Source organism: Pipistrellus hanaki (genome assembly GCF_964339955.1).
Source record: "Pipistrellus hanaki genome assembly, chromosome: 7".
Classification (NCBI taxonomy): domain Eukaryota; kingdom Metazoa; phylum Chordata; class Mammalia; order Chiroptera; family Vespertilionidae; genus Pipistrellus; species Pipistrellus hanaki.
This window is the reverse complement of record NC_140509.1, coordinates 8890829-8915075: the sequence shown is the minus strand read 5'-3', so window position 1 is coordinate 8915075 and position 24247 is coordinate 8890829. Positions and strand designations below refer to the sequence as shown.

At 39.3% G+C, this 24247-nt stretch overlaps 1 protein-coding gene and 1 pseudogene across 3 annotated transcripts in view; one reads left to right on the top strand and one right to left on the bottom strand.

The window, feature by feature from the left end:
- Positions 1-24247, top strand: part of BTBD9 (BTB domain containing 9) — a 411421-nt gene that overhangs the window by 102821 nt on the left and 284353 nt on the right. The gene's annotated exons all lie outside the window — the stretch shown is intronic.
- LOC311625678 (large ribosomal subunit protein eL6-like) lies at positions 14366-15090 on the bottom strand (annotated as a pseudogene). The gene has a single exon. The product of its transcript is annotated as a large ribosomal subunit protein eL6-like (transcript).

Below are 24247 nucleotides of genomic sequence, written 5' to 3'. Positions count from 1 at the left end.
AACAACCTGAGTACTGCAGTCATTTAAGATCCAACAAAGTACAGATTATATTCTAATTAGAGGCCTGGAGCACGAAATTCATGCACTCAGGGGGAGGGGGTCCCTCAGCCAGCCTGCGCCCTCTCCCAGTCTAGGAGCCCTCAGGGGATGTCCGACTGACATCTTAGGCCCACTCCTAAGCCATTAATCGGACATCTTTAGCACTGCCATGGAGGCAGGAGAGGCTCCCGCCACTGTTGCTATGTTCACTGTGAGCCCGGCTTCTGGCTGAGTGATGCTTCCTCTGTGGGAGCACACTGACCACCAGGGGGCAGCCCTTGCAGTAAGCATCTACCCCCTGGTGGTCAGTGCATGACAAAAGATGGTAGTGGCTTAGAAGCAGCGAAGATAGGGGGAAATGCTTTAGAGTCTGTTATATTTGATTGTAGAGCTAGTGGCATTGGCCAATAGATTTGATAGGAGCTAAAAAAGGAATCAAGGATGACACCACAGGTTTTTGTTTTGTTTGTTTGTTTGTTTTGTTTATTTGTTTGTTTTTTGCCTGCACAAGTATAAGGATGGCACTGTAACTCTCTGAGATAAGGACAGTAGAGTAGGTTTTAGGGTAGCTCAGTTTGAATGTTTTAGGTTTGAGATGCATTTTAGATGTCCAGCTGGAAATGTTGAAGATGCAGTTGAACATATTATCTAAAGACCAAGGGAAAAGTCTGGCTACACATATAAATGTAGGCGTTATCAGCATAGATGCTTCTTAAATCTATGAGACTGAATGAGATCACCAGTGTTAAGAGGTTGATGACAGCCCTCGTCAGGTAGAGCATCATCCTAATACACCAAGGTTGTGGGTTCCATCCCTGGTCAGGGCACACACAAGAATCAGCCAATGAATGTGTCAAGAAGTGGACCAACAAATCAATGTTTCTGTTTATCTCCCCCCTTTTCTAAAATCGATAAATTAAAAAAAAAGAAAAAGAGGTTGAGGACAGGAGATGGATCCAGCATACAAGACCCAGAGGAGCTGCTAGTGAGGTGGAATGGAGTGGCCAGTTGTGTTGTGCTGCGGAGAGATCATGGTAGATGAGTACTGGTGATTGATGACTGGATCCTGAATGCCCTCATAAAGTAGTTTTAGATGAGGTGGATGAAAGCCTAATTGGAATAGTTCAGAAAAGAAAAGATCTGGACAGCATATATAGTCAACATTTTTAAGAAGTTTAATTATAAAAGAAAGAAGTAGGGCGGTAGTTCCCTACTTTCTGGAGGCTTAGCTACACAGTCACGTCTGGTATTAGCTATCTGGGAAAAGTTACTTTTGCGAAACCTAGTTATTAACATTAACCTTTTTTCCCCTCCTGACAGCTGTCATTTTGGGTTGCTTTTCTCATTGACAATGCTTAAGTTAGGACCTGCTGGAATCGTGCTTTTTCCCCCCTGATCTTCAAATAGGATGCAAAAATGCTGAAAAATGCTGAGCCAGCCTTCATTTGGGGGCAAAGATACTGTCCTCCAAAGCAGGTTAACAGGAGTGTCAGTTTGGAGACACAGCATTTCCCAAGACTTGGGGCAATGCCATGTGCACAAAGAATAGCTAATATTTATCGAGTGCTTCCTCTGTGCCAGCACAGTCTGGATGTTTTACATCATTATCCATTTAACCACACTAGCTACTTGGGGTGATAGAGCTTCATAAAGAAAGTCTTACAGGTAAATAGCTAGAATTTGTGACCACTCTCTTAGCATTGTGTTTTATCTTACCAACTTTGGGAGCTCATTGAAATGTCCAGGGAAGTTTTATGAAAAACTATAGAGTGTCAGGCCCATTTATGGAACTGGGCACGGAGGCATTTAAAGGAGTTACATTATGGATTGCTTTTAAAAAATATTATGAACTTAAAAAGAGAATTCTTTTTATTTTTGTAAACCCAGAGGCTCAATTTTTGGAAAAACACCACAATCCAATGAAAATTATCCAAAAGATCTTTAATACATAGACTTTAGAGGTGCCTTTTAACCACAGGTTCTGTTGTCCCTTTCTGCAGTTACAGATTTTTCCTGTTGCCTTTCCTATAACGCTGGCCTGGCCATATCCACTTTCTCATGGATTTATTGCCCATTTTTTTACCCTGCTCTCTTTAGAGAAATATATGTCAAACTTTTATCCCTTTCATCAGCTTACAATAATTTAAAGGTAGATTGTGCTCCTGGACTAACCATGTTGACAGTGACCCTTACCAGTATTTGAATTACAGTGTGGTTTTCAGCTAAACATCTTAGTATATTGTGCTTTTTTTTTTTTTTTTTTTTTTTTTTTTTAATGTATGAACTGCTCTTTTTTACTCATTTACATGTCTCTAGGGAATGGCAAGTGCTGAATTGGGCAAAAAAAGAAATTTTGCTTTGAAATTGCTCTATTTTTTTTTTTTTTGTATGTGCCATCTAGGAATATACTATTTAAAAATTTTGAACTTTGTAGGCATATTTTCATTTTAAAAGAAGAGGCAAAATGACTTTTACACATGTGTTGGCAAAACCTGAAAAGAAAGCTCTAAAGAAAAGACAGTAGCCTGACAAGAGAACAGGAAGAAATGATTACTGATGATTTCAATTTTCAGTAAATTACAAAGCATACATAATAGGCTTAGAAGAGAGGCGATTCCTGTGGCATACTTCATGCTGCCTTCACAGATAAATGTGTAAATGAAAGGAAAGTGAATTGTTTCAACTTACTAAACCTATACCATTTTGGTGGGGTGAAAATGAGTGAAATGAAATAATTCTATTACTTCTTACTGAAAATAAAACATATAATGTTTTTTATGTGTTTCTAGAGAATAGTGTACTTATAGATGTTACAAAGAAGCATAATAACAAACCAGAGGTAACTAAGTATCAAAAATAATAGTATAATAATGATTTATATAATTCACACTAAAATTTGTGCTATGAGTGATTTTTTAATTAATTAATTAATTAATTAATTTTTTTTTTTTTTTAAAAGCTGTCATTTTTTAAGGATGACCTGGACCCAGCCTATTTTCTTTTTTGATGTAAATATTTGTTTTAAATATATATTTTATTGATTTTGTACAGAGAGGAAGGGAGAGAGATAGTTAGAAACATCGATGAGAGAGAGTCATCGATTAGCTGCCTCTTGCACACCCCCTACCGGGGATATGCCCGCAACCAAGGTACATGCCCTTGACTGGAATCGAACCTGGGTTTCTTCAGTCCCCAAGCCGACGCTCTATCCATTGAGCCAAACCGGTTTTGGCTATGAGTGATTTTTTTAAAAACTTCCTAGAACTTAGCAAATTTTTCACAATAGGAAAGAAACTTCATTCATGTAACAATTTTTTAAATCTTTTTATTTATTTTTAATTACTTTATTGATTAAGATATCACATATTTGTCATCATCCTCCCTATTCCCATCCCAAATCCCTCTCCACGCATTTCCCCGCCCCCCTCCGTTGTCCATGACCACTGGTTAGGCTCATATGCATGCACACAAGTCCTTTGGTTGATCTCTCTCCCTTATCCCCTACCTTCCCTCTAAGGTCCAACAGTCTGATCGATGCTGTTCTTGTTCATCAGTCTATGTTATTCATCATTTCCCCTAGATGAGTGAGCTCATGTGATACTAGAAATACACTTTTAAGAACCGAAAATGAGACAAGCAATAATGGTTATGCTGAGAGGCAAATGAATCAGTCTATAGTGAGTTTCTTTCTGGGCCAACAGTTCTTTTGAGTCCCAATTTCTATGTCAAACAGTTCCTTATGTGTACATGTCAGCAATGATATTCCAGTTCTGGATGGTGGACAAATGGTGGTAATGCAGGTCCGACCCTTTCTAGTTTGGTCCTGGGCAACCCTCAGTGACACACAGTTGCTGACTGCTAGTATGGCAAGGCATTGTCAGCATCTTCCATCTCTGGAATGTTTCTCTTCTGTCTTCATGGCTGGAGTATTCCTGTCAATTTCTCTCTGTTGCAGGAATCCACATGGTCTCAGAGTTGTTTTCTGAAAATATACAAACATATTCTCGATCAAAAGTTAATAAAGGAATCTTTTCTATAAACTTGACTTGCGATCCTTTTTCATTTTTTGCCTAAATGATTTTCCTTTGGCGTGTTTTGACACCATGTATGTTTTACATGGGTGTCTTGTTGTCATGTAACAAAAATTTACTGAAAGCATAGAGTGTTTCATTTTATGTTACCGTACTAATAAAACAGACAAAGTCCCTACCAATAAGGAGTTTATAGTCAATGGGAGGAGACAGATAATAAACAATCCTATATAATAAAGAGGCAATATGCAAATTGACTGTCACTCCAACATACAATATGGCCTTCCCTTGTGGTCAAATATGTCCAGCAAGATGGCCAGCAAGGGAGGGCAGTTCTGGGTGATCAGGCCAGCAGAAGAGGGCAGTTGGGAGAGACCAGGCCTGAAAGGGAGGGTAGTGGGAAGGGGACTCAGGCCTGCAGGGGAAGGCAGTTGAGGGGTGACCAGGCCAGCAGGAAAGGGGCAGTTGGGGGGAGACCAGGTCTGCAGGAGAAGGTAGTTGGGGAGGGAGGGACCAGGCCTGCAGGAGAGGGCAGTTGGGGGATGACCAGGCCACAATGGAGGGCAATTAAGTGGGGACCAGGGCTGCAGAATAGGGTAGTTAGGGGATGACCAGGCTAGCAGGAGAGGACAGTTGGAGGTGGGGTACCAGGCCTGCAGGGGAAGGCAATTGGAGGGTGACCAGGCCAGCAGGGGAGGGCAGTTAAGCGGTGGAATCAGGCCTGCAGGAGAGGGCATTTGCGGGGGGAAAGGGAGAACCAGACCTGCAGGAGAGGGCAGTTGAAGGGAGTGACCAGGCCTGCAGGGGAGGGCAGTTGGGGGTTACCAGGCTGGGGAAAGGCATATGGGTGCACTAAGACCAAAGTATTTAGTATTGAGGCTTTTAGGTTTGAGATGCTTGTGAGTCATCCAAATGGAGATTTCCAGAGAGTGTTGGCTATAAAGGACTGGTGTGTAGAAAATGAGTCTTGATTAGAAATACAAATTGGGAGTTACCGACATATAGTTGAGTTGAAGCTATGGGAGTAGATGAGCTCAACTAAAGTGAAGGGTTGAGAAGTAGATGAGAGGGTATGTGTCCAACCTGAGAATATTAATTGTAGTCTTTTAATAACAATCTCTGCTCTACCTTTCTATATACCTCTCCATATACTAGTATATTTATGAATTAAACTGGTAGGTAAATTTATATGTTCGTTTATCGTTTTAGTAAGATCCTAAGAACCTCAGGAGTCTAAATTCTAAGGAGTTACTCATATATAACTAGAAGAAATGGCGGAAGAAAGAAGGGTTAATTTGACTAATTCAGAATAAAGATTACAAGGTGCAGGTCAATCCCAGAATGAAGATGTTATAGTTACTTTTATGTCCATGTTCCACTTATAAAACTTCCTCCTGTTTAAATTTTTTCTTCCTTAATGTCTTTCCTCCTATCTTCCTCAAACATTTGAACACCTACTATATGCAAGGTATTGTACAAGCGTGAAAAGAAAAAAAACCATGAAACTTGCTATCTATTTTTAGTAACAATATCTGTTCAAACATTATATTATTCTGTCATCCATTTTGTGATTTTTCATGCTTTTTATAGGGAAGAGGTATGTGGGAGGCCTTAAACTGAAAAATCAGAATTAATATGAATAATATGCATTTCACTTTAGGGGTCTTTCACCTGAGACTACCAGAAACATTGCTATTAAGTTTCTATTTATCATTTCACCTTTGATCAACAATACGACAGCTGTTGTGTTTTCTTGACTTTCTATCCTCTAGAATAGATCAAGCTGTGCATGTATGTGAAAGAAAAGGACCCTGCTCAGTATAGACCATGTGAGGTGATGCTGTGTGCAGAATATGGCACTGTAGCATTTGGCCTCATAGAACACAGCAGGACATACATCACAGCTCTGCTTTGCTTTGGAGTTAAATTCAGAATAGTGAATTTTTAAAAATTTTTTACTTAAACCTTTATGTGTTTTAACACTGACTTCCGGTGAGGTACTGCCAAAGCTGTCCTGCTAGTCAGCCCAGCCTTTGGTGTCCAGAGAAAGAAGTATTTTCTTGAGATAGACTTTTTACTTTATAAATCTTTATAAAGTTGGCCCTTTGGGTTGACCTCAGGTATAAGACATACTACTTTTGTTTAGTGCTTAAAAAAAGAACAGAAAGTAAATCTGAACAGAGCCTGGCTTTTCTTTTTGTTAGAAGTTTATATCTGCTTTTATATCATAAAAGCACCAGGAGGCATCTTAAAATGGACATGATTTTATAAATCTTAAATAAAAAATAAATGCTTTATAGGTTTGGGATTTGCAAGTGTATAACATGCTATAAGTCAGTGAATCTGTTGTAATACAATAAATTTTATTGTAATATAAACCAATTTATCAACAATATGGCTCATGGATTACTAGGCTAATCCATAAAATGAGCCCCACTGTGGAACATAGTAATTTATTATAACTCCTCTATGTTCTTATCACTTAGTACTTATTAAATGCCAAAAATTTCTTAGGCCCTAAACAAAAATCAGAAGATGGGACTGAAAGTTGTTTTACACACTGACATGGGAGGAAAGAAAGTTCTACTTTTCTATGTGCCTCCTGTTTTTGTGACTGTGCCTCTACTGTACCATTAATTCCTAAATGATTGCAGCCCCATTTTCACATTTGAAGTACATGTAGCATGCTCATGATCATGTGTCCTGCTCATTAATAAAGAACCTTAACTGTAAGGGGAAAACACACAACATTAGCATCCCTGTCATCATTCTTTGAGATGATACATTTAAGAATGATTGTCCAGCCACCAAGGGGCTTCTAGAAATATTTATTTCCCTGAGCTTGTGAATTCAAATATAGCACAGAACTTTTATCTGCTTGTATCTCTTCCAGTCTAATTCTATATTTAGCTTAATACAAGATCATGTTTTAAAATATTTTATTTTTTAAATACCTGTCATCAAGTCTCATTTATCTCTTATAATTAGTCTGTTTTCCATTTTTTTCTGTGGTGAATTTTTATACCCATGTTGAATTGGTTCAACTGCCAATTATGCTCCCACTATTTGGCTGGAACCAGGGAATGCAAGTCATTTTTCGTATTATCCTGAGAAAAAGTAAAATAAATCTCTTTGAAAAAACTAATAGATATTTCAAAGCCAACTAAAATTGATTTGCAGATTGTTTTTGATTATCTGTGCTTCTGCCTTCAGTTAGCATACATAATCTAAAGTTGGCAGTGACACAATATCATTTTTGAATAGAATAGTGGTCATCTGGTTATAAATACTTTAAGACCAGCCATCTGTCTAAAGGAATTCAGGCGCCAGAGTTTGATTCTTTACTTAACTTCTACCCATCTTGGAAATTAGTGTTAACCCTGAGTTCATTTGTTTAGAGCAGTGGTTCTCAACCTTTCTAATGCCCCGACCCTTTAATACAGTTCCTCATGTTGTGGTGACCCCCAGGTTGACCTGATGGTCTTAGGCTCTACAGCAGTTGACCCACAGGTTGAGAACCGCTAGCAGGGTAGACCATCAGAAAACAGATATTTACATTACGATTCATAACAGTAGCAAAATTACAGTTATGAAGTAGCAATGAAAATAATTTTATGGTTGGGGGTCACCACAACATGACTCTTTGCACTCCACTGTCCCCTCTCAGGGGACATCGGAATTCTAACATATCACTCGGATGTCCCCTCTCAGGGGACATTGCAGTTTATTAGTGATTACGGGGAATTGAGTTATTTCAACGCAACTTTTTGAGACATGCATGTTTCCCTGACGTTTTATCTTGAAATGGCACAAGAAATTAAATCAAAATATTGTAAAATTACTAAGATATATACAAGAAATGTCAGCGGGTTTTATGTCGGACGAGAACGTGAGATGCGTGCTCACGACGGTCCGAGCACCTCGCAACGCCACTTGAAAAGAGCGATAAGGGGAGTTTGTAGAAGAAAGGTCGGTTTTCGAACATAGCGCGCACTGTATAGTGAGATATATAAGTACAAATAAACAAGTCTACATCTGGAGGAAAAGATTTTCAAAGCTGAGCTCATTTTGGTTTGAAGCTTCGAGCAGTGCACATAGATCTAACGAGTGAGAAAATCGGAAAAGTGATTCTTTTCTTAGTGAATAAATTGTTTGGTGAAAGCTATTTTGGTAAATATCATCTTGTCAGTTAGTAATAACAATTAGAAACTTATCATACTGTACAAAATTATAAACAATAAAATATTGGTTTTTTTTGCAAATATACATTCCTCGATGTCACCCAATTCATATAAGTCCAATATCATTATAATACGTTACTTGGTTCCAAAATTATACTAAATAATACGAGGGTCTGTAAATGCACGTTTCCGCCGCAAAGTAGCGTCGAGAGTAGCTGGTAGCCAATGTCCAGAATGGTTCGGAGTGCAAAGGGATGAGGAACTGTATTAAAGGGTCACGGCATTAGAAAGGTTGAAAACTGCCGAAACTGGTTTGTCTCACTGGATAGAGCGTCAGCCTGTGTACTGAAAGGTCCCAGGTTCGATTCCGGTCAAGGGCATGTACCTTGGTTGCGGGCACATCCTCAGTAGGAGGTGTGCAAGAGGCAGCTGATCAATGATTCTCTCTCATCGGTGTTTCTAACTCTCTCTCTCCGTTCCTCTCTTTAAAAAATCAATAAAGTATATTTAAAAAAAGAAAGGTTGAAAACCACTGGTTTAGATGAATAAATACATTTAAATAAGGTTGAAAATAAATCTACACTAATAAAAGAGAAATATGCAAATTGACCATCACTTTGCAATGCCCACCAGCCAATCAGGAGTGAGTGCAAATTAACCCAACCACTCCAGATCTCTGGGCAGCACGCATGCAGGTGCACATGCGGAGTGGCTGGGCGGGGTGAGACACCTGCTATGAGGGAGTGGGGGATGTGGGATGGGGGCGGAGGGAGCTACAGGAGTGGTGCTCTGGTTGGAGCGAAGACTGAAGGCTTTGGCCAAAGCAAAGGCCTGGGTCCCAGGTGCTGGAGAAAAACAGGTGCCGGCAGCCAGGGGAAGGAAGACCTATTGCACAAATCTGTGCAATGGGCCTCTAGTAGATAATTAAATAAGACTGATGTTAATATTTGGTTGAGCTAATATATCAACATTAGTTGTTGACATTAATTGTTGATATTAGTTAAATGTGCTACAAGTGATTAAAATTTGTTAAATAAAAGACTATAGACTTGGATGAAAAAAACTGATGAAGATAATTTTAGATACCAAATTACTCCTGCTTATATATAAGAAATGTTAAAAAGAATGTTATGTAGATAGCACCTGTCACTCCTTAAATGTACCTTGATTTCAGAATTAAAATCACAATCAATACTTTTATTTCTTCCACTCATCCCACTCTCATTTTCTTTTTATTGCTAGTGTTGACAATGCATGTTCTCCTCAGAAACCCCTTAATTTCCCCAAAGTAATTTGTAATTTTCTCATCTCTTGGGCTTAATATTATGGACTCACTAGTTGCTTTTTTATCTTAAGAAACTAATGAATTCCTAGGCATCAAGTATGTAGGAATAGATTCATTCTGGGTGACTTTTTCTTCTAAATTGGTGACTGAGTACTATGAACTTGCAGAGTGGTTGTAGGTTCTAATATGCAGTTCTGATGTTTAATTTTATCCATGTTTGTATTATTAAAGCCCAATGCCTTTGAGAAAAATAGAAGGTATTTTTCTCCCACTGAAGAGTCTAGGGCTGATAGGTAGGCTCTCCCTCACAACCTCATGGGGCTTAGGTTGGCAAGGTGATTCTGTCATCCTTTAGACATGACTTCCATGATTCCTCTGGTGGATTCCATGGTAACAAGAAGTGTATACCTAATGTATAAAGATCAAGGCTTGGAAGTGCTATTCATCACCTTCACTCAAAATCTGTTGATTAGAACTTAGCTACTGGCCACACCTACTGGCAAGGGAGGCTGGGAAATATAGTCTCAGTTGAGTAGCCATGTGCCAGCTAAAGTTTGCCGAAGGGAGGAGAAAAATTTTGGAGGTCTGCCATTTTATCTTATACCTAATGTTTTCTTTGTTCATAGAGAAATGAAAACAAAAGATATATGCTTGTTCTTGTGTTAAAATGGAAGATTAGCCTGATACATTAACATTATATTTTCAGAATTAGCAGAAATTGATAGACTTATAGTTTCCCCCCATCATTTGGTATCTTTAAGTACAGAGGGAAAATTAGAATAGGGAGCAGTCTGGGGATGGGATTATCACATTTTTCAGACATGCTTATAAGATCGAAAGGCCAATGGGAAATGCCTGACAGACAGTTGGAATGAAGGACTGGAATTCAGGAGAGAAGTCAGGGCTGGAGTTAGAAGTATGGCAGTTATTTCCTTAGAGCTAATATTTGAACTATGGAAGAATCAAGATCTTTGAGAGAGAATAAAAAAAGTTAGGCCTATTATTTTAGGAGCATCTGTTTGAAAGCAGTGTGACAAAGCAGCCAGAGAAATGAGAGAAAACTAAGATGGTGTTAACCACTTATATTAAAGAAATACATAGTGAGTATTAGAGACCACAGAAGAAACAAAATGAAGTCTAACCTAATTATTGGACCTGGCATTAAGGAGTCCATGAGTAATCTTGGTAAGTGAAGTTCCAGTCACCTATAATAAACCAAATTTGAGGAGTTTTATTTGAGAAGTTTGGGTGAAGAAGAAGGTTCCAGTAGGTTCAAATGAATTTCTTTTTCAAAATTATGATAGATGTGTACATTTTTAGACACAGAGCAGGATTTGGAGAAGGAGGTGAAACAAACTGGCAAGAAACTAGTTGTGAAGTATAAGGTAGAATCCATAGGTTTAGCTTCAGAGAGGAGGCCCATACTCTAAGGCAGTGTTTCCCAAAGTGTGGTACCCCTACCCCCAGGCGTACGGGAAGAGTTTGGTGGGGATATCCACTGCACCGTGCTTAGCTGTGCCTAATTCTACATTCTCATGAGTACGAGGGGTACTCAGCGTTATGAAAATTATAGAAGGGGTACACATATGTCAAAAGTTTGGGAAATACTGCTTAAGGCAGTGGCATCTTCTGCCTGGGACAGTCCTGGACTTTCAGCAGGTATTTGGAAACAAAAGTGTGAATGAAAGGACAAAGGTAGTCTAGGTATTTATAAATAGGAAGTGAAAAGTAATCTATATTATAAAAGGCCATCATGCCCTAACTCAGAATGACCAAACAGCCGTTCGCTAGGAGGTGCATGGAGCACCTCTTGTGGGCTGGGACTCTGCTCGCACAGGACTTCGAGGGTTTGTGTGGGACTGCCAGGGCTTGCGCGGGGCTAGCAGGGCCCAGTAGAGCCCGTGGCTCATGCGGATGGGTCTGTGTTCCCACCAGCACAGCGGGTCTGGGTCTTGAGCAGTTTCGCATGCTGGGCCTCTAGTAAGTTAATAATACTCAATGAGTTAAATTCTGTTATTAAATTTGGAAACATCATCAGATAAGCTGTTCGTAAAGGTGATCATGATTATTCTAAGTGTTTTACATGTATTATCTCATTTATTTCCCAAACTTATAAATACTATTTCTCCACTTAATGGACAGATTAAGGCAAGAAAGATGAACTAATCTGCTCCAAACCATACATTTTGTTTTGCTGCCAAAAATAAGGGCATAGTGGGGATTTGAACTGAAATAGTGTGGCTTCATGGATCATGATCTTAACTGTTGGGCTAATACTTCCCAGGCCTTGGGGAATATACGGAAGAATTCAAACATTCATGAATATTTAGAACAGGGGTCTTCAAACTACGGCCCGAGGGCCACATGCAGCCCCCAGGGGAGTCTGATCCTGCCTGCCAGGTTTTTTGGGCAGTGAGCGCAGCCAAGGTGTTACAGTAGGGATTAGTAGTTCATATAGTCCGGCCCTCCAGCTCTCTGAGGGACTGTGATCTGGCCCCCACTTTAAAAAGTTTGAAGACCCCTGATTTAGAACATTTATAGTGGGAGTGGTGCTCAGGAAGCAAGTCATAGCTTATATATATATATATATATATATATATATACACACACATATACATATACATACATATATATATACACACACATACATATACATACATATATATATATATACACACATACATACATACATACATACACACACACACACACACTAGAGGCCCAGTACATGAATTTGTATACCAGTGCGGTTCCTCGGCCTGCCTTGTTGAATCCGGCCAAAACTGGCTCTCTGACATCCCCAAAGGGATCCCAGATAGCAAGAGGGCACAGGCCAGGCTGAGGGACCCCATCGGTGCATGATTGGGGCTGGGGAGGGACACAGGAAGGTGGCCAGCTGGGGAGGGACTGCAGGAGGCTCTAGGGCGTATCCAGCCCATCTCACTCAGTCCTGTTTGTAGGGACCCCAGAAGCAAGCTAACCTTCAGGTTGGAGCGTCTGCCCCCTGGTGATCAGTGCACATCATAGCAAGCAGTTGAGGAGCCTTAGTATATCATTAGCATATTACACTTTCATTGGTTGAACAAACTACCAGATACTTAGCATTTAGGCTTTTATTATATTGGAAATATATATATATATATATATATATATATATATATATATATATATATATATATATATATATATATATTTTTTTTTTAATTGATTTTAGAGAGGAAGGGAGAGGGAGAGTGAGTTAGAAACATAAATGATGAGAGATAATCATTGATTGGCTGCCTCCTGCACCCCCCCACTGGGGATCAAACCCATAACTTTGGCATGTGCCCTGACTGAGAATCGAACCATGACCTTCTGGTTCATAGTTTGATGTTCAGTCACTGAGCCATGCTGGCCAGGCCATAAGATATATTATGTTAAAATATTTAATGGTAGTGAGTTTTTAAAGAGATGACTTCTTTTTCTTGGTTATTCTAAAAGCAATCTTATCTAATAAAAGAGTAATATACAAATTGACCATCACTCCAACACACAAGATGGCCACCCCCATGGGATCAAAGATGGCTGCCCCCATGTGGACACAAGATGGCTGCCACAAGATGCCTGCAGGGGATGCCAGTTGTGGGCTATCAGGCCATCAGAGGAGGACAATTTGAAATATCTGAGTTGTCCCTGACTTCAGCAGTGGCCTCAAGGGGCACTGCTGAAGTCAGGGACAACTCAGATATTTCAAAACTCCCTCCACTCCATATTTCTTGGCTCTTTCTACATTGTTTGTTTTCTGAAACAGTTTCCTCCACACCGTGGGAAACAAGACCACAGATAACTCCTGAGCTGTGTAGCTCACAGCATTGCCAGCAGAGTGGGACTTTACCTTGTTTTTCTTTTTAATACATTTTTATTGAATTCAGAGAGGAAAGGAGAGGGAGAGAGAGATAGAAACATCGATGATGAGAAAGAATCATTGATTGGCTGCCTCCTGCATGCCCCCTACTGGGGATCAAGACTGCAACCTGAGCATATGCCCTGACCGGGAATCGAACCAGTGACCTCTCGGTTCCTGGGTCGATGCTCAACCTCTGAGCTACACCCAGCTGGGCATTCACCTTGTTTTTCTCCAAAAAATTTTTTTCTTGGATGTCAATTTTACATTACAAGAAAAATGTAAACAAATTTTTTTTCTCTCCAAAAAAAAAGTTATTTTGAAAATTATACAAAGAAAAAGTTTCACCATGTATGGATGCTACCATATTTGCTTTATCACATACCCATATGTCTATCATCCTCCTCTTTATCAGTGCATCTTTTAAAAATCCATTTCAAAGTAAATTGCAGACATTAGTACACACACCCCTAAGTACTTCAGCATGCATATTATTAACTCAGAATTCAGTTTGTTTACATTTTTCTTGTAATGTAAAATTGACATCCAAGAAAATGCATAAATTTTGTTATCATTCACTGACTTCTGACAAATCCACACACCTGTAGCCCAAATGCTATGACACTTAAAAAAAAAAAATCTTAATATTTAAAGAATCCCAGGAATTGTTCTGACTAGTCCACTTTGGATCTGGCACTCATCCCTGAGCTCAGAGAGTGAAAGCAGCAGTACTTCCCACTTGTAAGAGGATGCTGGACAGACAGAACTATTCACATCTGCAGGAGAGAGCTTTCTGGAAGTCAAATTACACTAGTTGAATTTAGACAGCAGACCTTTATGCTGTACTAAAGGCATGCTTATTTCATTTTCTTTAGAAAGCTGCCTCATATAACACAGTAATGATTTCTTTACTCTCTCTACCTATGCTTCATCACTTTTTCTTTAATTAATATAGCACATGTTTTGTGTCTTTTTCAAAAAGAAAAATTGTGTTGAAGATCTCACCCTCCTGGTGTCTGGGCTTGCGCAACTTCTTCTTGAAGTAAGCATCAGTGAGATGTTTGGGGATTTTCACACCACTGATATCAGTTCTGGTGGAAGTTACAATGACAAGTTTCTGGTGTGTTCTACACAGAGGAACTCGATTGAGGGACAGAGGGCCAGGCACAAGTAGCAAGCCACTGCTCAGCTGCTTCAGGAAAACCACCCTCTTGCCTCTGTGGCGCCCAATGAGGATGATCAGAATGGTCCCACGAGGGATGCTGGCCCGCAGTTTCCCCAGATGCTGACTGAGGGTTTCTTGCTATGACTCCACAGCTTTCGAGGCACATCTTCAGTAGGATAATATCTACGCATTTTGCGGACTTTAACCACGGGGGTACCACCATTCTTGTCTCGACCACCTGGTTTTTGACAGTAGCAAGAACTTTCTCCTTCTTTTTCTTTTCAATCCTGGATTTAGCTGCTGAATACTTCCTCTTGTACATGGCCTTTCTCGAATACATAGCCGACCAGGAATATCTGCCAATTCCTCGGAAGAAGACGGGGTTTCGGCTGCAGTGGGGCTTCCCCTTGTTAGGTGCGTGCCTTAACCTTGCTGCCAGCACCAGCCTTCTTGGCTTCAGGTTTCTTCTCAGTATCCAGCTTCTTAGTTTTCTTCTCACCCACCATCCTCTTCGAGCCCCACTACAAATCCATGCAAGATAAATAAAGCACCTGGGAGCCATCTCAGTTGGCCCCAGACATGTCTGACCCTTGCAGGTGGCAACCCTCCTAGGTTAGGGAAGGATTGGGGTTCTGAAATCCTTGCCATCATTTCTTTGTCAACTTTGTCCTCAGGCTCTATCTTTTCATGGTCTTAAGATGGCCCTTACATCAAGGCATCACAGCCCTATTCCGTAATGTCTCTTCTGTTCCTCAAAAGAGCTAAGAAACCTTTCCCAGAGGCTCCTTAACAGATCTCCAGATGCCAATGACTAGAACTAATTGATATTAACGAGCCCAAATCAATTACTGGTGAAGATAACAGAACCGTGTGCTTTCTGATCAGGATTACCTCTTCACATTGGAGAGGAGTAGACAAAACTAATGTTATCAGGACTTTGTTAGTAGGAAAGAAAAAATGTATAGGCAACGGGTAGCATCTTTTACACAGAATTGTTCTCTAATGAAAATGCCTCATCTTGTTTGTCCTCTGAAGTTGGTAGTGTGGGGCACATTGAAGAAATTCTGTATTTGACTCGTTGCTACCCAACTGCTTTCTCAGTTGGTGACATTTGATATTGTATCTGCCCTGGCCTTTTAAGTTTTAGGTACTTAATATTTTTCTACTTCTCCCTAGGATTTCTTGTATTTGAAAAAAAAGTACATATTTTAATGGTTTCTTCTTAGTTCTGGAATTAAATTCCTTTAATCCTAATGTCTAAGCCTGGGTTCTCTGGCAAACAGAGCCGGAGGTAAGGATTAAAATGTTAATGCTTTCTTTGAGAGATAGAGGTCCAGGTCTGTAAGGATGAAGGCAGAAGGAAGAGAAGCAAGGAAAGATGCAAAGAAATTGATTTGATGGATTGTACTAGCTCTTGCTTCATAACAAGCTGGAAAGAGCCAGAGCAGATCACTCAGCAAGCATGTTCACTTGCCAACCGGATTTCTTTGAAAGGGTTTTAAGGAGAAAGTATGCTTGGAGTTGTCCTTGGAAAAGAGGAAGAAAGGGGGAATTTGTCTGCCTGATTTCCTCCAGTCTCCTCTCCTGTTCACAGTTGATAGAGGTTTATCCCTGGGAACAAACTCCTCTGTACTCCCAACCTGCCTCACCCAGGCCCTCTGTAGATACTCAGGAAGCTAGATCCCATGCCCTGCGTGGGGTATTTCATCCAAGTCCAAAGGGGTAAGGCACCAACTGAGAGAGAAAAAGAGAACGCACATGCATGGAGGTGGTTGTGTCTAAGAAGGTACACACACAGATTTGTGTCCCAATACACCTAAGAAGTTTTAATTTTTTGTCATAGCATTACTTTGGTATTTAATTACTTGGAAACATATTAGTAGTTTCAGAAAATAAGCCAGAGACTGTTTTTGTTATCCAAGGCTATGAAGTTTAAGATAATCACTTTATGATATGTTTTACTGTTTTCTGGTCTGAGAATCTCTTATATGTAAGAAATATTGGCAGTGTTCCAGGGACCCACAAATAATATTGGTTGTTGTGGATCTAAGTCAACATTGACTGCTTCATAGTCATCTTAAAATATGGTTGAGACTGAGTGGAGTGGGTAAGGGCATCCTTAGATTGCCGGTCATTCCAAATATATCAAGATTGATAGATTCTTTGGAGCTCTGGACCCTTGGAAATCCTCTGAGTATTGCCTTTGAATTCTAAAAATCCTTAAAAGGCCAGTCTCTTTTCAAAAAGAGAAATTTTTGCATTTTATTCAAAGTGCAGAGAGAAGATTGTGTTGAATTGGTGGCAGAAGAGATACAACCCGATGGAATGAAGGAAAGAATGTCCTTTCTGGGTTGATTTGATTTTTGCATTCCTCATTGGTTTCTTCCATTTTCTTGGGTTAAGATCTCTTTTTTTCTCCCCATTGGTGTTCTTTACTCAGCTCACTATGACTTCTTAACTGGTATTATAGAATAATGGTAGCTGTTTTGGTATGGGAGATTAAAGGATGAGCTTGTCCAAGATGAATGTTAATTGGGTGCATCTGATAAGCCTGAGCAGACTTCCTGCTTCTGTGTTGTCATAGGAACTGAGGCAGAATGTTTGGACATTCTCAGCATGTTGCTAGCCGAGTGCTCCTGACTTGTTCTGAATTGCCTATAGTGGTGGCACTGGCATGGCACTGTGGGGCCATGTAGCCCTTTTAGCTGCATCAAAAGCATGAGAATTCTTGGCCAGTCTTTGGTTTGTGGTGCCCAAATTTTTTAAAGTCTTTTGTGTTCTTTCACTAGACTTCAGCAACTGAATTTGACCTAGGGACAGAAAGTCACATTAGGTTGTTGCTGTTTAAACACACAGTTCTACATGTATTTGAGTAGTTGACCTTTTTCCAGTTTTTAAAAACTAATGGAGTGGCTGTTATTTTAAGAAAACCTTGAAAATAAAAAGCCCCCTCCCATTCTGCACTCCAATGAAGATGATTGCCTTTATCTTCCATTCACCTTGGACTCTTGGTACCTGTCATGAGGTGTGAGGCTGCTTAAAGTGATGATTTAAAGGTAAGATTTTCCGCCTCCTTTTTGAGGCTCTGTTTATGAACTAGAATCATAAAAATTCAAGAATTGTGCCAAATGTTCTTTTGTTGATGACTGTGATTTAGTCTGTTATGTAACTGTAATGTATAATTTACACATCTTGAAGATAATCAGTCTCTGTACTGAGGGACTATATTTAACCCTCACTTCTTTGGAAAAAGAGAACATTACCAATTATCTTTGAAACTATGTTTGTGAGACAATACACATTGATCCCACCCTCTTTCTCCATTTTTAATTTTTGGGGCGTTAAGTAGCACTTTATGATTTCTTGTATGCTTTTTTGTGTATAAAAGCTCAGAGGAGAAAGAGAGAGCTTAGTAGCTGCTGCCTGTATCTTGGGGCCTCCATTGATTGCTCATATTGTCTAAACCAAGAACAATGGGCATAATGTCATTGTCATCTCTATTAATATGCAGGTCCAGAGAGAACAAAAGGGTAAATTTCTTTCCACTATTGTCTTTCAGCTGCAGAAGGGGAGTAGGGATATTGAAATATTTAATAGTGAATAGTTTTATACTTAAGAAAATAACACTTCCTTTTCTATGTTTTGATGCCACTAGTGCCTATCATTTCAATATTTTTTGAGCAAATGGTTAATGTTGGTTTTCTTTTATCTTAACCTTTGCAAGTTAAGTTCAGTTTTAAGCCCCATTATGGTGTCTTTTAAACAAATTCTCTTATTTACCACCCAACATTTTGCCTCATTGCCCTGCCGCAGGCTCTGTTTATATGAAGTTGTCATAATGTAAGAGGAAATGTTGACTGTATTCACATAGGACTGTGTTCCCTTAATAAAGAAAGCCCTGACTAAGAAAATGGTGTTCTTATTAAATCAGCTCTTTAAGAGTAGGTGGGAGGAACTGCTATCGATCTAATGGATTTAATAGTTCATATACAAAGTCTGTGGAATAGAAGTAATATTCTGCAGCTGAGTAACTGTAGATTAATCCATCTTCAGACAGAATTCTGGAAGCATCTGTAAAACTGGAAAATTACTTTTTCTTTCCTTTTTTCAGGCACAACTGGACTAAATGTAATTCCCAGATACTTTAGAATTAAATTATACCCACAAAGTAAGTCTACTAAAATTATATGAAAAATTGAAATGAAATCATAAAATGTAAACGTTAGGTTCTTCTTGGCTGCATTTACTCTGGTGCCAGTTTGTTTAGGAGGGCTGCAGTGTTGAAAGGTAATCAGAGGTCACATATAGAGATCCTTTCTTCTTAGGTGGTTTTGTAATAGCTAGTGGTGGTCTATTTTAGTTCACTTGGAGGAAGTAGTCTTTTTAAGGTGGGTGCTGAAGTCAGACATTTAAGCTTCTCTTCATGCTCTCTCCCTTTGACCCTTTAGAACTTGTTCTTTTATTCCACTTACTGAAAGCACATGACCGAGCCCTCCTTCTTTGACAAGAAAGGCTAGCCATTTCTTTTTCCCTTCCCTTCCATCCCTAACCTTTAATGAGTGGTTGGGTCTATGAAGATATGGGGTTCCCAGGACATCTGAGAACTTTGATCGATCCAACTGGCATTCTGTGGGTGGAAATGAAGTGAGTCCTATTCGGGTTTAATTCTTATAATAAACGGCATATTCCATTCATGCTTTACATCACTAAGATGTTCAGTTTGGGCAGCATAAACTGTTTGAAGATTCTCAAAGAAATAAAAGATAAAATAATAAAAATAACATCGGTAATACTAACAACTACAACTCTGTTTATCAGAAATGAAAAAAATGCAGAAGGAATTGGGACTTCTGATAAATGTATGACTAAAATAAGAATAGACTCATATTAGGAATAGCAGCAATACCATGTATTTCTATAGAGCACTGCAGTTTACAAAGCACTCTTTATTGAAGTTTAGAGTAGCCTTCCTTATATGACAGTGGGGGATGAATTGTTGGACTCTCATGGTTTCTTTAGCCTTAAGATCTCTGGATCTATAGCTTCACACCAGCCATTTTAATTGGCATTGTTGCCGTATTATATTATTAGACTGCTAAAATAGTCAGATAGTTGGCAGCTGGTCTCTTTTATGTTTAATCCTTTCTCTCTTCTGCTCCTCTCATCACTGTCACCTTCCAGTTTGAAAGCTAGAGCATATGTAGCAATCTTTATTTACTTTTGTTCTATGCTAGCATTTGCCTTCTGCTAAATGAGGTTGTCCTTTATGAGGCAGCTGGCAATTTGTTTCTGCAGTCAAGGATCATATACTGCATTTTGGAGCCTGGGATATGTTAATAAGGCTTCAGAAATAAAAATATCATCTGAGAGAGCACTGTACTGGTGCTGGTGAGCTGCAGACAACCCCCTAGCCCACAAAACAGCTACCACCTGAATGTGTCTAGGTCAGTGGTCAGAAACTCATTAGTCAATAGAGCCAAATATCAATAGTATGTACAACAATTGGAATTTAAATTTAAACTTCTTCTAATGCCACTTCTTCAAAATAGACTCGCCCAGGCCGTGGTATTTTGTGGAAGAACCACACTCAAGGGGCCAAAGAGTCACATGTGGCTCGTGAGCCGCAGTTTGCCGACCACTGGTCTAGATGATGCCATTGGTGTTTCTGCCTTGCCTCTCTTGACAGTTCTACAACCAGTAGCAGACTGAGAGAGTGGCTGTAAGTGGATATGTATGTGTGTATGTCTTCATATGAATCTCTTTCTCCAAAGCAGAATCATTCATTGGGTTCATTTTTATTAACAGCACTCCTAGTTCAATTTTAACCATCCCATGTAGCATTTCTTCATTTCCATTTACATCAGGGCTTTTGGAAAACCTTATGGAACTTTGGATCTAAGATGGGAGCACTTCTTAAAACATGTTTTTATTAAATCAACCCTAGAAGAAAAATTCTATTAGCCAGATAAACCCCAGGGTTCTCGGGGCTCTTAACAGGGTCCATAGTTACTGGTAGGCATTGGATTAAGGATGGGACACCATTAATTCCTTGGAATTTATACTTGGAAGTTATGGCTCAACCCCATAAAAAACCACTGCACTTGTTAACATAGGTTTTTCACTGGATCCTTGTTATATTATTGTTGATTTTGGTGCTCTTGGATTATACATATTTTAAAATCTTGTTATTTTTACATTACATGTATCACAATGTTAAACTTCAGCATTAGGCTAAATGGAAATACTTAAGGTTCAAGCACAAAATTTTTTCAGCATAGTAGTTGGTTAAACATTTATATAAAGAATAGCTATTAATGCTATGGGTTCATTTTTTTAAAAATATTTATAGATTTTTAGAGAAACATTGATTTGTCGTTTCACATATTCAAGCATTGATTGATTGATTCTTTCATATGCCCTGATCTGGGATTGAACCCACAACCATGGCGTATTGGGATGATGCTCTAACCAAATGAACTACTTGGCTAGGGCCATGGATTTATTAAAAAAATTTTTTTTAAAAAATTATAGATATTCCCCATTCCCCTTTCTTCAGCCAGCTCCTGCCCCACCCCAGCCCTTTACCACACTATTGTCTGTCCATGGGCTATGCATATAAGCTCTTTGGTTAATCTTTTCTCATCCCCTATTTTCCTCCCCTCCCCCCAATCCCCTCTGAGACCTGTCAAATGGGTTCATTTTTTAAATCCACCCCTTCAGAGAGTTAAAAACTTCTTAAGGGTTTTAATATTTCTTGAAATTTATTAAACTATTAATGACTGCCTCTAAAAGGATTGTTTTAGTTTTTCTATAAAAGAGTCAGGCAAAGTAGTTTACTTTCCAGCAACATGTCTATTGTGTTATAGAAGCTGGTAAAGATTTTGCAGAGCATGTTATGTAAAGTTATTAAAGAAGAATTCATTTCGGTTCATTAAGTAAGCTCCCACCTGTGTGGCACTGGAGAGACAGTGTTGATTGAGCCCACATTCCTATTCTTAAAGAGCGCACACTTTACTGGAAGAGTGAATTTTACATGGGTCATCTGAATTGATGGCACCTAATGGATAGTCACCATATGGTGTTTGGCGTGTGCATGTTCCACAGACATGCCAAGATTAAATGGTTGATGGGAATCATACCATCCCTTTCCTCTTGTAAAACGTAGAGGATCAAGCTCATAATCCACCCTCTGAGCTTTGAAGAGAGTCTCAGACCATTTAATTTACATTTCCTCTATTTGGTTAAGTCTTCCCCAGGACTGTACCTTATGCCCTTCCTGTCATCTATCCAGGCAAATCTTTATTCTTTATTCTCCTATGTGAAGCATTTCTAGATCTATGAAAAAAGTGAATGGCTTCTCTTTGTACTTAGAATTGTGCATATGAATATGTAATTGATCATCCTAATTTAAATAGGATTCAAAGACACTAAAGATATTTAGAAAATTCTATGGCAGAAGAACACAGAGGATGAAATGATTAATTATTTCTCGGGAATTCAGAGAATGTTTTACAAGGATGATAATATTTATTTAGATCTTTAAGGATGAGTAGAATTTTTCAGGTGGGAAGGTTATTTGGGGCAGAGGGAATAGTATATATGAAAAGTCGTGCATCATGAAAGCACATGGCATGTTGCATGTTTAAAGGAACGTGGCTGGACTGCTTGTTATTTGGTAGTGCTGGTGCCCTGGAGGCAATACCCCAAATAAGATTTGCATGGTAAGCTCTGCAGTGCAAAAGCAGGTTCTTTTAGAATGCTGTGTACTAGCAAATTAGAAGCTGGTTTAGGCACTTGATAAATATATGTACATAGAGTCCCAAAAAATGTGTACACACAATGTCTGTAGACTCTATTACATTTTGAAAATGAAATGTGTTTTAATAAACACTGCCTTTATTCAAAGGTGTATACATTTTTTGGGGGGATACCCTATATATATTTTTTGTTAATTCTCACCTGAGAATATTTTTTCCATTGATTTTTAGAGAGAGTGGAAGGGATGGAGGAAGGGGAGGGGAATGGGGGGGGGGTGGGGAGAGAGAGAGAGAGAGAGAGAGAGAGAGAGAGAGAGAGAGAGAGAGAGAGAGAGAGAGAAGGAAGGAAACATTTATGTGAGAGAGACACATCAAGTGATTGCTTCTCACACATATCCCAACTGGGGCTGGGGATCCAATCTGCAACCCAGATACCTTCCCTGGACCAGGAATCAAACCCACCACCCTTTGGTGCATGGGCAAATGCTCTAACCACTTAGCAACAGCAGCCAGGGCAATAATTTTTTTTTTTTTTTTTTTTTTTTTTTTTTTTTTTTTTTTAATGAACCACGAGTCTAAGAGTATCTGGCTCTTTGATCAGGGGAGGGAAATGTGAGTAATCCTTTAAGAACCATATTCATTCATCAGGCATTTAGTCAACAAGTATATACCGAGACTGCTGTGCTCAGAGCAACAAGGGAAATATAAAGATGTTTCTGCCCTGTTTGTGCAATGCCTCTTCCCAGATTCAGGGTTTTATTAGATTTTTATTTTGAGAAATATTAATTTTATGCCATTTTATTATGTTTTATGTATGCTTGCTACTAAAGCACTGTGCACTTATTACCCTCTCTAAAAGGTTCAGAACCATTTAACCCACTCCACTGCTCTATTTCAGTTCTCACTCTGCATTTTGAGGAGAGTACAGTGCTCAAATGGCTGACGTTTTTCTGCATGTTGTGTTTTCCAGCCAGTATTTATAAGGTCAGCAAGGCAGGGCATGCAGTGTTATAGATGTGAAAGCTGATTTGTACTCAACCTTTTCGGCCTAACATACTTTAGCTGACATTCTTTACTTATACAATAGTTGATGCAAAGAGAATAGAGTCTAGTTGTAGCAAAGAAAAACAAAAGAACACTGAAAGCAGAATAGAAACTTGAGTGGTAAAGATTACACTCCTGGTAATGTACTTTTACAGGTGTGTGGAAGAACATTCAAATCTTTCTTGAGGATTATAATACATTTATTCATCCTTTCCCTTCCTCTGCTTGCTACCCTGTTCCCTTCTTCTTTTTATCATTTTATATTTTATATCAAAATATATTTTATATCAGTGAGAAAAGGAAAGGGAGAGAAAGATAGAGGCATCAATGATCAGAGAGAATCATTGATTTGCTGCCATGTGCCCTTGACCAGAATCAAATCTGGGACTCTTCAGTCAGCAGGCCGACATGCTATCCACTGAGTCAAACCAACTAGGGCTGCCCTGTTCCCTTCTTGTCTTCAGTACATATTTAGTAGGTAACTTGAATGTCAACACTGTGCTGGGTATTGGGTTACAATGGTAAAGGTAATGCTCCTTGTCTGCATAAGAAGGTACGAAAATATTCTCAACCCTGGCTGTGCTTGAGCTATATGAGTGAGCCTTAAAAACATACAGTTGCTGGGGTCCCTGCCTTAGAGATTCTGATTCTGTAGTTTTGAGGTGGGCAGGTAGTATTACTGATAAATTAATAGGCAATTTCAATCCTCTGAAGTGGGCAACAAGACAGTGAGTACTGGGGGGCGGGGGCGGGGGGAAGCATCTGGCCTAATCGTGGAAGATCAGGGCTGGTGGCTAAATGAGAAGGGCATGTGTACAGGATGAGGAAGGAAAAAGCCTGACTCGGGCTTTGGGGAATAACA